At 35.7% G+C, this 14,414-nt stretch overlaps 1 long non-coding RNA gene across 1 annotated transcript in view; it reads right to left on the bottom strand.

Moving 5' to 3' along the window:
* The window catches only part of LOC309843878, a 50,019-nt gene that overhangs the window by 34,688 nt on the left and 917 nt on the right, over positions 1–14,414 (bottom strand). Inside the window, exon 2 of the long non-coding RNA XR_014300392.1 lies at positions 14,140–14,207. This is a non-coding gene — a long non-coding RNA (uncharacterized lncRNA). The remainder of the gene's footprint in view (positions 1–14,139; positions 14,208–14,414) is intronic.

The following is a 14,414-nucleotide window of genomic DNA, read 5'->3' as shown; positions in this document are numbered from 1 at the left end:
ACACAGCCCACAGCACTCACCAGACAAGCAAGACTACACCAACAGTCCATCCTGTATTTCCAGAGGCTTCTCACTTAGTCTTGAACAGTTCCCTCTTTTGTTTCTCTTTTTGGTTTTACAAAATCTACTTTCTCCAACCTCCTCTTCCAGAGCTAAGACTCTGCTAAATTGGGCTCCTTATTAGACACTAAAACTTTCCCACTCTGTGCTCACTATTTAGACTCTTGATGTTTATGTTTTCTTTAATATTTAAATAGAAGGACTTAGCTACAGTGCAATAGGGATGAACTGGGAAAGTAGGAGTCAAAGAACATAGGAATGGAAAGAAGTTTGGGTTTCATTTGAAGTATAAATTCAGGTAACTGAAGGGCATTAAAGTACAGAATATGACAAACCCAATTTATATTTTAAGATGATTGTCCTCACTGTTTATAATAAAACGTTTGAAGATGGGTAAGAATGGGAGCAGCATAGAGATGTTAAGGAGGGAAGTATATTTGGTGTAGGTGTGGCTGTGCTTTGAATGGATGTGAGATCAACATGTTGAATTAATAGAATCATGCTAACAATAAATGTTGGCAATTTCAACAATTGATGAAAAGAAAAAAAATCAATAGTTATTGAATGCAAGCTACTTTATATGTTTCCTACATCAAATCTTTATCCAAGCCTATATGTGCGACTGAGCTCATTTCATAGTTAAGAAAATGCAGACTTGAAACAGGTTGCCTAAAGTCACACAGTAAGTAGCTGAGATCCAAATCAGATTGTAGGATTACTGAGCTTGTATTCTCATATATATAAATTTAATTAACAAGCATTGCTTAGAGCCCGTTGTTTGCAAAGTTATGCACTGTTACTCAAAAATGGAAAACCAATGACTAAAAAAACCTTAAGCCTTTATTTACTATTATGTGATTAAAAACATAACTATGATTTTTTTCTATAAAAAGAATGTAAAGTGTTAACTCAAACATCTCAAGTTTTTAATTTGTCTTATTATCAATGGGATTTTTAATAGGTATACCCCAGTTCTGCATCTCAAAAATAGCTTCACATAAAGTTTGAAGGAAACCACCTTAAATCAAACATGTTTTCTTTAAAAATCCCTAGCGAGGTGATTCTAGCTTCTTCAAAGACAGGAATGGGTAGGAGATAGTGGAAGAAATCAAACCATGATCTAAATAAAGGACTATTGATTTGCCAGTAGCTTTTCTAAAGCTTTTTTTTTTTTTTTTTTTTTTTTTTTTTGTGACTGAACAACATGGGTATAGTCAGGAAGATGGATTACTATCCTCACAGTCATGCAAGTGAGTCACCTCTGGACCCACATCAGGAACATTCACTACCTGTTCACCCGGCCACATTGTTCCTTCCCACTATTCCTTACTTGTTGGTTATGAGGAAGGAAAATTTATTTTATGCCCTAATCACAACTGTTAGCACATCTTTTTCTACGTGTCTTTGCTGCTTTTTTTTTTTCCAGATAAAGATTTTATCAATTTATTTGAGACCAACATAGAGAGAGCACAGGGAGGACGAGTAGGATCAAAGAGAGAGGGAGAAGCTGACTCCCCGCTGGGCAGGAAACCTGACACGGGGTCTTAATCCCAGGACCGTGAGATCATGACCTGAGGTGAAGGCAGACACTTAACTGAGTCACCCAGGTGTCCCCCCTCTGTCTTTGCTTTCTGTTTGCTTGTTTCATTTTTATTTATTTTTTATGTTATTTATTTTTTATCAAAAATCAAGTTTTTGATATTTGTATCCTTTTAGTTCAAGCTACTCACTCAGGAAGGCAAATTATCTTCAGCATTAGAATGGAGAAACACACACATTTTGCCTTCTAAGTCGTTCCACTGGGGCACTCAATTGTCCTGCTCTGGGCACTTGGCTACAAAAGTATCACTGTGTCAAGTGGTAGGAGGGAGTATGCAAACCCATTTACTCAAAAACAAAGAAGCTTTCAGTAATACCGCGTCTCACCTACTTTTCCCTTCTTCCTGCCCAGACTTCACACCCCATTCTGGCAAAATAGCCCCAGTGGAAATGTTTTCTTTCTGCCTCAACCCCCCACTTCCATGAAATTAATTAAATGATGTCATGCTTCATTTTATCTGATTTGGAAGCAATTCATCACCCTTTGCTGGTTGTATTAGTCCAAGTGATCAGCATATTAATTCATTTGTGAAAATAAGCTCAAGGGTAATTACAGTGAGGAGGTTTAATGCCTAAACGTGTTAATGTCTGTAATCAGAAGTATTTTCTCAGTACGGAACAATTGTTAGACAATTACTGTTGGATATGATTGCCCTGGTAGACAACAGACACGGTGTCAAGAGGGAAATAGCACAAGCTTGTTTTGCAAGTACTGTATTATCAGCAAGTTCTCTCATTTTCTCCCCAACAATATTTTCTACTATGTTCAGCTCATGTAGAGTCATCCTAATACTTACTCTCTACATTGTTGATTAAGTAAAAAAGTTGTATTTGTTATGTAAAAAGATCACAGGAGACAGCTTGGCACTTCCTGAAAGACTTACCCTTTTCTTATTCTTTCTCTTCTGGTGCTTTGATTTCTTCCTGCATAAAATTACCAACTTAATAGCTTCCTTTTATTTCCCAATATGCCCCAGAGTCTCCATTACCTTTTTTTTTTTTTTTTCCTGTAGTGAGAAGATTCTCATGTCTGACTGAATATCAAGACCCAAATATTTTTAACAGAGTGCAATCCCTCTCGATTAGCAAGTTGCGGTGAAATGGATAAACACAGTGGGAGAACATGATTATTGATTATCACTCATTATGCAGCTGGAGTGATTTTGAATGTGAATTTGGATTTAATTTCCATTACTTTTCATTCCTTTTTCAATTTTTTAAAAAGCTTTATGATATAACTAAAAATGGAAATGGAGTCATAGCTTCCTTTCTATATGGTATTGTTTTCCTGGACCTCTTTTAGGCATGTATGGGTTTATATCAAGAGGGAACAGAATATGCCACTTTGACCTGTGGATTATTTTGAGCTGAAGGAAATGAAGATCCAGCTGGCTCAAAAATACATTTACCTCAGGTGTCTGGTGTCAACTACCTCTGTAAAATAATGACCTTTCCTTCTCTTTGACCTTTCAAATATCACTAAGGAGTCTCTCATGGGCATATTCTAACTAGGAATCAAATGAAGAGAGATTTTGGGAAATGTAGTTCCTTGCTTCTGCTTTGCAATACTTTAAAATGCAGAAATTACTTGGAAAATATAATGAATCATTATGAAAGAGAAATAAAATTCTAAGAACACACAAAAATGTATAAATGAATGTTCATAACAATTATTCATAATAGCCAGAAATGAAAACAACTCAAATGTCTATCAGCTGAAAGATGGATAAACAAATGTGGTATATCTGTAAAATAGAATATTATTCAGCCCTAAAAAGAATGAAGTACTGGTACCTGATGCACATTGTGTCTCTGGACTCCTGGTTTTGTCCAATGGATCTCCGTGTTTATTACTTTCCAACACAAGGCATCCCTAGATTTTAGTTGACTTATTCTTATGGAGAATACATATCTACATATCTACATTTCTGAACTTCCCCCCCCTTCCTTTTTTTTTTGAGTGTAACACTTGTGGCTTTCATTTATCCCTAACATTTGAGAGCTGTCCCTAACTCTTGATTCCATGTCCCCAAAAGGAATAGTAGTCTATCTAGAGTTATGATTACCTGGTTTACAAAACCATGAATATAATGAACCACTAACTAAAAACAGCTTCCACAATGTCTCTATTACTGTCTGAATCCTTTCAAATTGGTTTTTATGGAAGAAATTTTAAAATGTTATTTGAGGAAGGAGGAGTCAAGGTGGCAGAGGAATAGCAGGCTGAGATGACATCAGGCAGTAGGAGTTCAGCTAGATAGTTATCAAAACATTCTAAATGCCTACAAATCCAACAGGAGATCGAAGAGAAGAAGAGCAGCAATTCTAGAAACAGAAAATCAACCACTTTCTGAAAGTATTTTATTCTCTTGTTCATATATTCTTATCTACATAAAATGACTAGATGGAAAAACTCACCACCAAAAAAAAAAAAAAAAAAAAAAAAAAAAGGAACAAGAGGCAGTACCAAAGGCTAGGGACCTAATCAATATGGATGTTGGTAATATGTCAGATCCGGAGTTCAGAATGATGATTCTCAAGGTGCTAGCTGGGTTCAAAAAAGGCATGGGAAATATTAGAGAAACCCTGTCTGGAGAAATAAAAACCCTTTCTGGAGAAATAAAAAAACTAAAATCTAACCAAGCTGAAATAAAAAAAGCTATTAATGAGGTTCAATAAAAAATGGAGGCTCTTACTGCTAGGATAAATGAAGCAGAAGAGAAAATTAGTGATATAGAAGACCAAATGATGGAGCATAAAGACTGAGCAAAAGAGAGACAAACAACTACTGGACCACGAGGGGAGAATTCAAGAGATAAGTGATACCATAAGATGAAGCAACATTAGAATAATTGGGATTCCAGAAGAAGAAGAAAGAGAGAGTGGGGCAGATGGTATATTGGAACAAATTATTATAGAGAATTTCCCTAATAAGGAAAGGGAACAAGCTTCAAAATCCAGGAGGTGCAGAGAATCTCCCTCAACATCAATAAGAATAGGTCCACACCCTATCATCTAATAGTAAAACTTACAAGTCTTAGTGACAAAGAGAAAATCCTGAAAGCAGCCCAAAACAAGAAGTCTGTAACATACAATGGTAAAAATATTAAACTGGCAGCAGACTTATCCACAGAGACCTGGCAGGACAGAAAGAACTGGCATAATATATTCAGAATACTAAATGAGAAAAACATGCAGCCAAGAATACTATAATCAGCTAGGTTATAACTGAAAATAGAAGAAAAGATAAAAAGCTTCCAGGACAAACAAAACCTCAAAGAACTTGTAAACACCAAACCAGCTCTATAGGAAATATTGAAAGGGGTCCTCTAAGCAAAGAGAGAGCCTAAAAGTAGTAGATTGAAAAAGAACAGAGATAATATACAGTAATAGTCACCTTACAGGCAACACAATGACACTAAATTCATATCTCTCAATAGTTACCCTGAATGTTAATGGGCTAAATGCCCCAATCAAAAGATACAGGGTATCAGAATGGATAAAAAACCAAAACCCATCAATATGCTATCTATAAGAAACTTATTTTAGACCAAAAGACACCTCCAGATTTAAAGTGAGAGGGTGGAAAACAATTTACCATGCTAATGGACATCAAAAGAAAGCTGGGGTGGCAATCCTTTATCAGATAAATTAGATTTTAAGTCAAAGACTACACTAAGAGATGAAGAAGAACACTATGTCATACTAAAAAATAAGATCTAACAATTTTATTTAATATTTATGCCCCTAACATGGGAGCAGCCAACTACATAAACCAATTAATAAAAAAATCAAAGAAACACATTGAAAATAATACAATAATAGTAGGGGACTTTAACACCCTCCTCACTGGAATGGACAGATCATCCAAGTAAAAGTTCAGTAAGGAAATGAAGGCCTTAAATGACACACTGGACCAAATGGACATCACAAATATATTCAGAACATTCCATCCTGAAGCAACAAAATACACATTCTTCTCTAGTGCACATGGAACATTCTTCCTGGGTCACAAATCAGGTCTCAACTTGTACCAAAATATTGGGATCATTCCCTGCATATTTTCAGACCACAATTCTCTGAAGCTAGAACTCAATCACAACAGACAATTTGGAAAGAACTCAAATACATGGAGACTACAGAGCATCCTACTAAAGAAAGAATGGGTTAACCAGGAAATTAAAGAAGAATTGAAAAAATTCATGGAAACAAATGATAATGAAAACACAACTATTCAAAATCTGTGGGACACAGGAAAGGCAGTCCTGAGAGGAAAATATATAGCGATACAAGCCTTTCTCAAGAAAAAAGAAAGGTCTGAAATACACAACCTAAACCTACACCTAAAGGAGCTGGAGAAAGAACAACAAAAAAAGTCTAAACCCAGCAGGAGAATAGAAATCATAAAGATTAGAGCAAAAATCAATGAAATAGAAACAAACAAAAAACAAAAAAACAAAACAAAACAAAAATAGAACAAATCAACGAAACTAGGAGCTGGTTCTTTGAAAGAATTAATAAGATTGACAAACCCCTGGCCAGACTTATCAAAAAGAAAAGAGAAAGGACCCAAATAAATAAAATCATGAATGACAGAGGAGAGATCACAACCAACACCAAAGACATACAAACAATTATAAGAACATATTATGAGCAACTATACACCAACACATTTGACAATCTGGAAGAAATGGATGCATTCCTAGAGACATATAAACTACCACAACTGAACCAGGATGAAATAGAAAACCTGAACAGACCCATCACCAGTAAGGAGATTGAAGCTGTCTTCAAAAATCTCCCAAGAAACAAGAGCCAGGACCAGATGGCTTCTGAGGAGAATTCTACTAAGCATTTAAAGAAGAATTAATTCCTATTCTCCCGAAACTGTTCCAAAAAATAGAAATGGAAAGAAAACTTCCAAACTCATTTTATGAGGCCAGCATTACCTTAAGTCCAAACCAAAGACCCCATCAACAAGGAGAGTTACCGACCAATATCCTTGATGAACACAAATGCAAAAATTCTCACCAACATGCAGCCAATAGGATCCAACAGTACTTTAAAAGGATTATTCACTATGACGAATTGGGATTTATCCCAAGGCTGCAAGGTTGGCTCAATATCCACAAATCAATCAATGATACAATACATTAATAAAAGAAAGAACAAGAACCATATAATATTTTCAATACATACTGAAAAAGCATTTGACAAAGTACAGCATCCTTTCTTGATCAAAACTTTTCAAAGGGTAGGGATAGAGGGTACATACCTCAATATCATCAAAGCCATCTATGAAAAACACACAGCGAATATCATTCTCAATGGAAAAAAATCTGAGAGCTTTTCCACTAAGGTCAGGAACATGGCAGGGATGTCCATTATCACCACTGCTATTCAATAAAGTACTAGGAGTCCTAGCTTCGGCAATCAGACAACAAAAAGAAATTAAAGGTATCCAAATGGGTGAAGAAGTCAAACTATCACTCTTTGCAGATGATATGATAGTTTATGTGGAAAATCCAAGACTCCACTCCAAAACTGCTAGAACTTGTACAGGAATTCAGTAAAGTATCAAGATATAAAATCAAGCACAGAAATTATTTGCATTTCTATACACCAACAACAAGAGAGAAGAAAGAGAAATTAAGGAGTCAATCCCATGTACAATTGCATCCAAAACCATAAGATACCTAGGAATAAACCTAACCAAAGAGTCAAAGAATCTGTACTCAGAAAACTATAAAGTGCTCATGAAAGAAATTGAGGAAAACAAAAAGAAATGGAAAAACATCCCATGCTCATGGATTTGAAGAACAAATATTGTGAAAATGTCTATGTTAGCTTAAGCAATCTACATGTTTAATGCAATCCCTATAAAAATACCATCCATTTTTTCAAAGAAATAGAACAAATAATCCTAAAATTTATATGGAACCAGAAAAGACATCATATAGCCAGAGGAATGTTGAAAAAAAAAGCCAAAGTTGGTGACATCACAATTCCAAACTTCAAGCTCTATTACAAAGCTGTCATCATCAGTATGGTACTGGCACAAAAGCAGACACATAGATCAGTAGAACAGAATAGAGAGCCCAGAAATGGACCCTCAACTCTATGGTCAACTAATTTTTGACAAGACAGGAAAAAATGTCCAATGGATAAAAGACAGTCTCTTCAACAAATGGTTTTGGGAAAATTGGACAGCCACACGCAGAAAAATGAAACTGGACCACTTTCTTACACCACACACAAAAATAGACTCCAAATGGATGAAAGACCTCAATGTGAGAAAGGAATCCATCAAAATCCTCAAGGAGAACATAGGCAGCAATCTCTTCGACCTCAGCCACAGCAACTTCTTCCTAGAAACATCAACAAAGGCAAGGGAAGCAAGGGCAAAACTAAACTATTGGGACTTCATCAAGATCAAAAGCTTTTGCACAGCAAAGGACACAGTCAATAAAACCAAAAGACAACTGACAGAATGGGAGAAGATATTTGCAAACAAGATATCAGATAAAGGGTTGGTATCCAAAATCTGTAAAGAACTTATCAAACTCAACACCCAAAGAACAAAGAATCCGATCAAGAAATGGGCAGAGGACATGAACAGACATTTCTGCAAAGAAGAGATCCAGATGATCAACAGACACCAGATGGTCAACAGACACATGAAAAAGTGCTCCAATATCACTTGGCATCAGGGAAATACAGATCAAAACCACGATATACCACCTCATGCCAGGCAGAATGGCTAAAATTAACAAGTCAGGAAAGGACAGATGCTGGCGTGGAGGTGGATAAAGGGAAACACTCCTACACCATTGGTGGGAATGCAAGCTGTGCAGCCACTCTGGAAAACAGCATGGAGGTTCCTCAAAAAGTTGAAAATAAACTTATCACTTTTTAAACATTTTATTTATTTATTTATTTGAGAAAGAACAATAGCAAGAGTTCAAGCAGGGAAGAGATCAAGAAGCAGGTTTCCTGTGAGGAGGATGACCGATGTGGGGCTCAAACCTGGTACCCTGGGATCATGACCTGAGCTGAAGGCAGATGCTTAAGTGACTGAGCCTTCCAGGTGCCCCAACTTAACACTTTTTATATCCTTATCTTACCTCCCCCCCAATTTCTCTCTATAAAGTTCTTTGTGCTCAGTCTTTGACATAATTATTTAAATTATGAATGAATTTGAATATTGAGTAAGTTCCTATTAATTCTGGGTATAGTTAGAGCTGGGGTCTAACAATTTTTAAATGTTCCTACTCTCATATAGTATAATTTTGAAGAGGAGAGAGAGATACAAAAAAGGAAGGAAGGAAGGAATAAATTATATAATATTAAACCACATAATGGCAAGAACTAAAAGGAAAACAAAATATATTAAATATATAAAAATAAAAACTGAAGTAATATTTTGAATGGAATCATCAGGGAAGAACTCCGATAAAATGACAGTTGAGAAGAGATTCCCGTGGAGTAAGAGAGTAAGCAAATGCAATGGTTTTGAAAAAAGTGTTGTAAAAAATGACAGATCTTGTATGATTGTCAGCATGTGCAATTCCCTGTCAATGTAGTAAAACTTCAACCTTGGGGTCAGCCAATCGTTCGTCTCTATTCCTGCCCTAAGCTACCGAGAGGTACTGAAAAATATCTAATCACCAAGGAGGTAAGTCTTCCACAACCAATTCAGTCTTCTATTCAGTTGAGTTCTGGGATGCTCCCCATCATTCATTCTCATTTTTACAGTCAGAGTTCTTCTCCAATCCCTACCAGAGCTACCTCAAATCTTTTCCATGCTCCTTCATCTTCTCTCCTTTCCTTCCTTTTTTTTTCCAGAAAAAAAAATTTATAGAATTTATTATTAAATACTCTTACAAATTCCTGCCATAATGTAGCAAGATTCTTACACATGCAATTTAATTTTTCTTCTCCTGTCTTGTTTCTAATGGAAAATGTGTTGCATTGCTAGTGTCAGCCCAAACTTTTGGTTTATCAGGAGCTCTGCTCTTTCTTGTGTCTTCAATCTTTTCCTCTCTACTGGCTATATATATATATATATATATATTTAAATACATGCATACTTGATCTTAAAACACTTTCTTAACCCCCATTTTGCATCTTCTATCCAGGCACTTTTTCATCATTTATTTTATTTTATTTAGTTAAGTAAATTCATTTATTTAATATGTGATGGCATTGTGCTAGGCTCTGGATTTACACTGAGGAGTAAGAAAATAAAATAAAAACACTAATTGATATCGAATTTAAGCTGTGACCAAAGTTTTAAAGAAGAAAAAATCCAGTGCTATAAAAAGAAACTCTCTCCTTTAAGATCTAACATAGTCTAGAAATTCAGAGAAGTTTCCCTAAAGGAACAATGTGCTCCAAAGTAATGGATTTTGGAGGGATGGTTTTTCAGGTTCAGGGAGCAGCATGTATAAAGTCCACAACATGGGAAAATTCTAGAGTAATGTGGCTAAGATGAGGAAGGAAGAGGCAACTGTGTAATTTACCATCCAATCGTGGACCTTTAGACAGTAAAGTGGGGTAATAAAAATCTTTTAAAATATATAGTTTTCTAAACTACTTATTAAAGAGTAAATTTGGGATGACTGTGTGGCCTAGTCAGTTAAGCCTCTGACTCTTGATTTCTGCTCAGGTCTTGATCTCAGGGTTGTGAGATTAGCTTTGCCTTGGGCTCCATGCTGCCCATGGAGTCTGCTTCAGATTCTTTCTCTTCCTCTGCCCCTCCCCCTGTTTGTACTCATTCTCTCTCTCTCTCTCAAAAAAAAAAAAAAAAAAAAAGGCAAAAAAGCTAAAAAGCAAATTGACCTTATTTTATTCATAGTTTTGTAAGCTCTTTCTAAAAAGTAAAAAAATAATATTACACACAAAAATCCTCATGAATAGTGTATGTAATTAATTTTTAATTAACAGAGTTTGCGTTCTAACACTTGATTAAACATGAAAGGTAACCAGCACTAGCCCATCTCACTTTGCCTAACATGTTCCAGCCTAGACATAACACCTTTCTTCCAAGACAGATGCTCACTCAGAAGCATCCCTAGATACCAGCAGCTGAGAATATCTGACCCAATCCAGTCTAAGGTGGTGATGGTGGAAGTACTTAGAGCTGCTCCCTCTCCTGGCTTCTTGTTACACCCCTTAAACCTGGAAGCATATGGAGCTATTCAACTACCAGTCAGTGAGAAACCTGGGAAATTAATTTACATGTAGATGGAATATATGTGGGAAACAGATGCTGAGCAGTCCTTTCAAGTGTACTGAAAGTGGTTTAAATGTTCTTGCTGTAGCAGACTTTTTATTGTAGGATATAAATTTATACCTCTTTACTTAATTGCTTATTAATGCTTTTTTTAAATTTTAGAATAATTTCTTTTGATAACAATGAGTTAAAATAAAAGTTCATGATAATGAACAATTAAGTACTGAGTTTCTGTTACTCACAGGGTCTAGGAGGACTGTGTAACAATTTCCAAGTGTCCGTGTCTACATGGTACAATTATTTGCAAATAACTTATTTATTATCATCTGATAATTGTTGAAAACAGTATATTCTAGTACAAAGAAACAACTTTTTGACCTACCATTTGAAGAGTAAGTAGTTCTGTTTTAAAATAAATAAGCCAGAGGGAATAATTATGGCTTTTATATAACTTAGAGCTAATGTTACTTTAAATAAACAAACGAAGACCAGAGCAGAGGAAAATAAGATTCCATATCTAAAAATAAACAAGCAAAACATTAAGCAATTTCAGGGGAAAGTAATTGTCCATTGGCCAAGTAGATCTCAAAAAAGGAAAAGTATAATCTAGTATTGAATATGCCCTCCTAGCTAATTAGTACAGAGAATGGAATTTCCAAAGTCTGGGTAAAATTTCCCCGTAGGGTGCATTGATGTAACTTTGAGAGTTTGAACTCTCTTTGATTTTTTTTTATACTCTTGGTTGTGTTATGCTAACCTATCCTGAGATTTATAGTTCATTGATCCCTTGGTAGATATTATTGAAATGAGTCCAATTTATAATAAAAATCTTATAACTGAAGTTAAACAGAAAAAGAAGTTAAAAACCTTCTTGATTTCTCATGTATATACCCACCAGATGGGTGAGATATCTTTAAAATAAAATCTGACATGTTAGTATTTCTGACTAATGTTTCTTAAATCTGAAAAATAAATTCATGACCGCACTTTAAAACCATCTTTGCAGTGTTCACAGAGGCTGTCTCCATTATAATATTATTTCTGAATTTTTCATTTGCTGCCATGGGCTGTTCGCATTTTCTATATCCATTTATTACTTCCAGAAAGCTTACTTCAGTAAATTGAAATGATTATATTTTTTAATAAACTGCTCTAGTCATGATCTCTAGCCTTCATGTTACCCAAAATTTTCTGAAAAGCTAAGAAAAGAAAGATATAGAATTTTTCTTTAGGAATGACATTGAAGATACAGACTGGCTTTTATGTGCTAGCTAGTCAATGTTTTCATGCCTCAATGTTAAGATGTCAAAACCATTTACAAGAGCTCAGAATTCTCCTACATTCTGCCCAAACTGACCTTTAAAATTCTTTCCTTTACTGAGTTATCCTCTGATCATAGGCAGAGTTAATACCCAGTCAAGTGCTGTACTTCTGAATATGTATAAGATACTCAAGACCCTGAGTATGGATTAAAGAACAGCCATGTCTTCATTGGCACATCAACTTTTCCTCTCAAAAGCACATCTTTGCCTTATTCCTATTATATTACATGGTTATCATTTCTATAACACTCTTTATCATTATTAGAAACTCATATTATTTTATGGGTCATTTTTTCAGCTTATCTGAAAAAACACATCTTTCAGTGGATCCAGTGATCCTTTTTCTGCAGACTTACACTTGAATAGCTGTTACTCCTAACAGTCAGAATGATTCCAGGTCAGAGTGATTTCCGCCATCAATTCATTATCCACTACCTGTGCTGGGATTTCCACTGGGCTCATTCTTGGGTCTCCTACCTCTGTCATTCTTAACTTCTCATCAGGGATTCCATCCCTGGCTATCACTTGAACTGCTACCTGAAAATAGATTGTCCTTAAATTTGTATCTCCTACTCAGACTTATCTTCCTAGCACTGAACTGGCATATTGAACTGCCTAGGACAGTGTTTCAATGGTTGTCTATGAAACTGAACCTATAGTTACCTGTGTCAAGCAATAAAGTGTTTCATTTTTTTTTCCCTAATTCAGACAAAGGCAGCACCATCTATCCAGTTACAATAATCATAAATTTGGGAATCTTCCTTAACATTTTTTTAAATCAACAAACCTAGTTATAAGAATATATCTGTATCTGTATCTCTATCATCTTCACTTCCTTACACCATCATTCCCACTCTAGTTTAAGCTGCCACCATCTCTCAGATGGACCCCTGAAAATAGTCTCTTACCCAGTCAAGCCTCTACTCTGGCACCCTTTAAACTGTTCTCACTTCATGCAGATAGAGTATTAGATTCCAAATGCAAATCTGGGGCACCTGACTGGCTCAGTCGGTAAAGCATGCAACTCTTGATCTGAGGGTTGTGAGTTCAAGCCCCATGTTGGTTGTAGAAACTACCCAAATGTAAATCTGATCATGGAAGTAATCTGCATAAACACTTCAGCAACTTACCATTGTTCTTAGGAGAAAGATCAAAATCCTTAATCTGATCTCTGATGGACTGCGTGGTCTGAGCTCTATTTATTTTCCAGCATCATCTCAAGTTTCTCTCTGCTTTCTTCTTACTGGCCTATCATCTATCCTCTTTCTGCCAAGAACCCCTTGGCTTGACCCTTTATATTTTCTGCTTTCTTTCACTTATGTGCTCTTTCTTGCCCTATTTATTCAAATAATTACAACTAGTCTCTAACATACTGTTTAGTTAGCATATCCATAAGGTGTGTGTATGTCTGTGTGTGTGTATTTGTGTATGTGTGTCGTTGCAGATGGAGAAGAAATTGTTGAAACTAAAGGCAAAGATGGAATAAGAATGAATCTTTATGAGTTGAAGCCATAATAAGTGATTTTTCTCTTTTTTTCCTTATCATTGTCATCATCACCATCCACTTACATTCACTGAATGTTTGCAATGTGCCAGGCATTAACCTAAGGACTTTACACGCATTAATCAATGCATTATCTCATTTGTCCCATTTTTCTTAGGAGAAATTGAATCTCATCAAAGGGAAGACATCAAGGTGGAGTCGTAAATTCAAATCCAAACTTGTCTGATTCCTGAGCCTGAGGCCATATTCTCTCTCAATCCCACAGACCTAATATAACTCACCTTCTCTTGGGAACTGCCTCCAGCTTTACCCACGAAAATCAGTGCATGTTTAATCATCAATCTGATCCCATGAGCTAGTTCTTTTGTTTAGCACTTCTTATTTCTCACTTTTATTGTGGTGAATTATTTATGACTTACCTTCCTCTTTAAAGCAGGTGCCAAGTCTTGCTCCTTTCTGTATCACCACATAGCACCTAGAATAGGGACTTAAACATGACAGATGGTCAAAAATATTGAAGTATTATATAACTGTGCTTACTGAACTAAGGTTGGGCTATGGACAGTTATGATTATTAAAGAAATCCATATTCCCGGGGTCAATTACCAAAAAATTGTTGTTGAATCAGAATGAGATAAAGTGATAAAGCACAGGCAACATGTTTTTGTAAAAATCCTCATGTGATCCTAAACAT

Source organism: Mustela nivalis, assembly GCF_964662115.1.
Source record: "Mustela nivalis genome assembly, chromosome: 11".
NCBI lineage: Eukaryota > Metazoa > Chordata > Mammalia > Carnivora > Mustelidae > Mustela > Mustela nivalis.
Note: the sequence above shows the minus strand (reverse complement) of the source record. Positions and strands in the feature narration are given on the sequence as shown.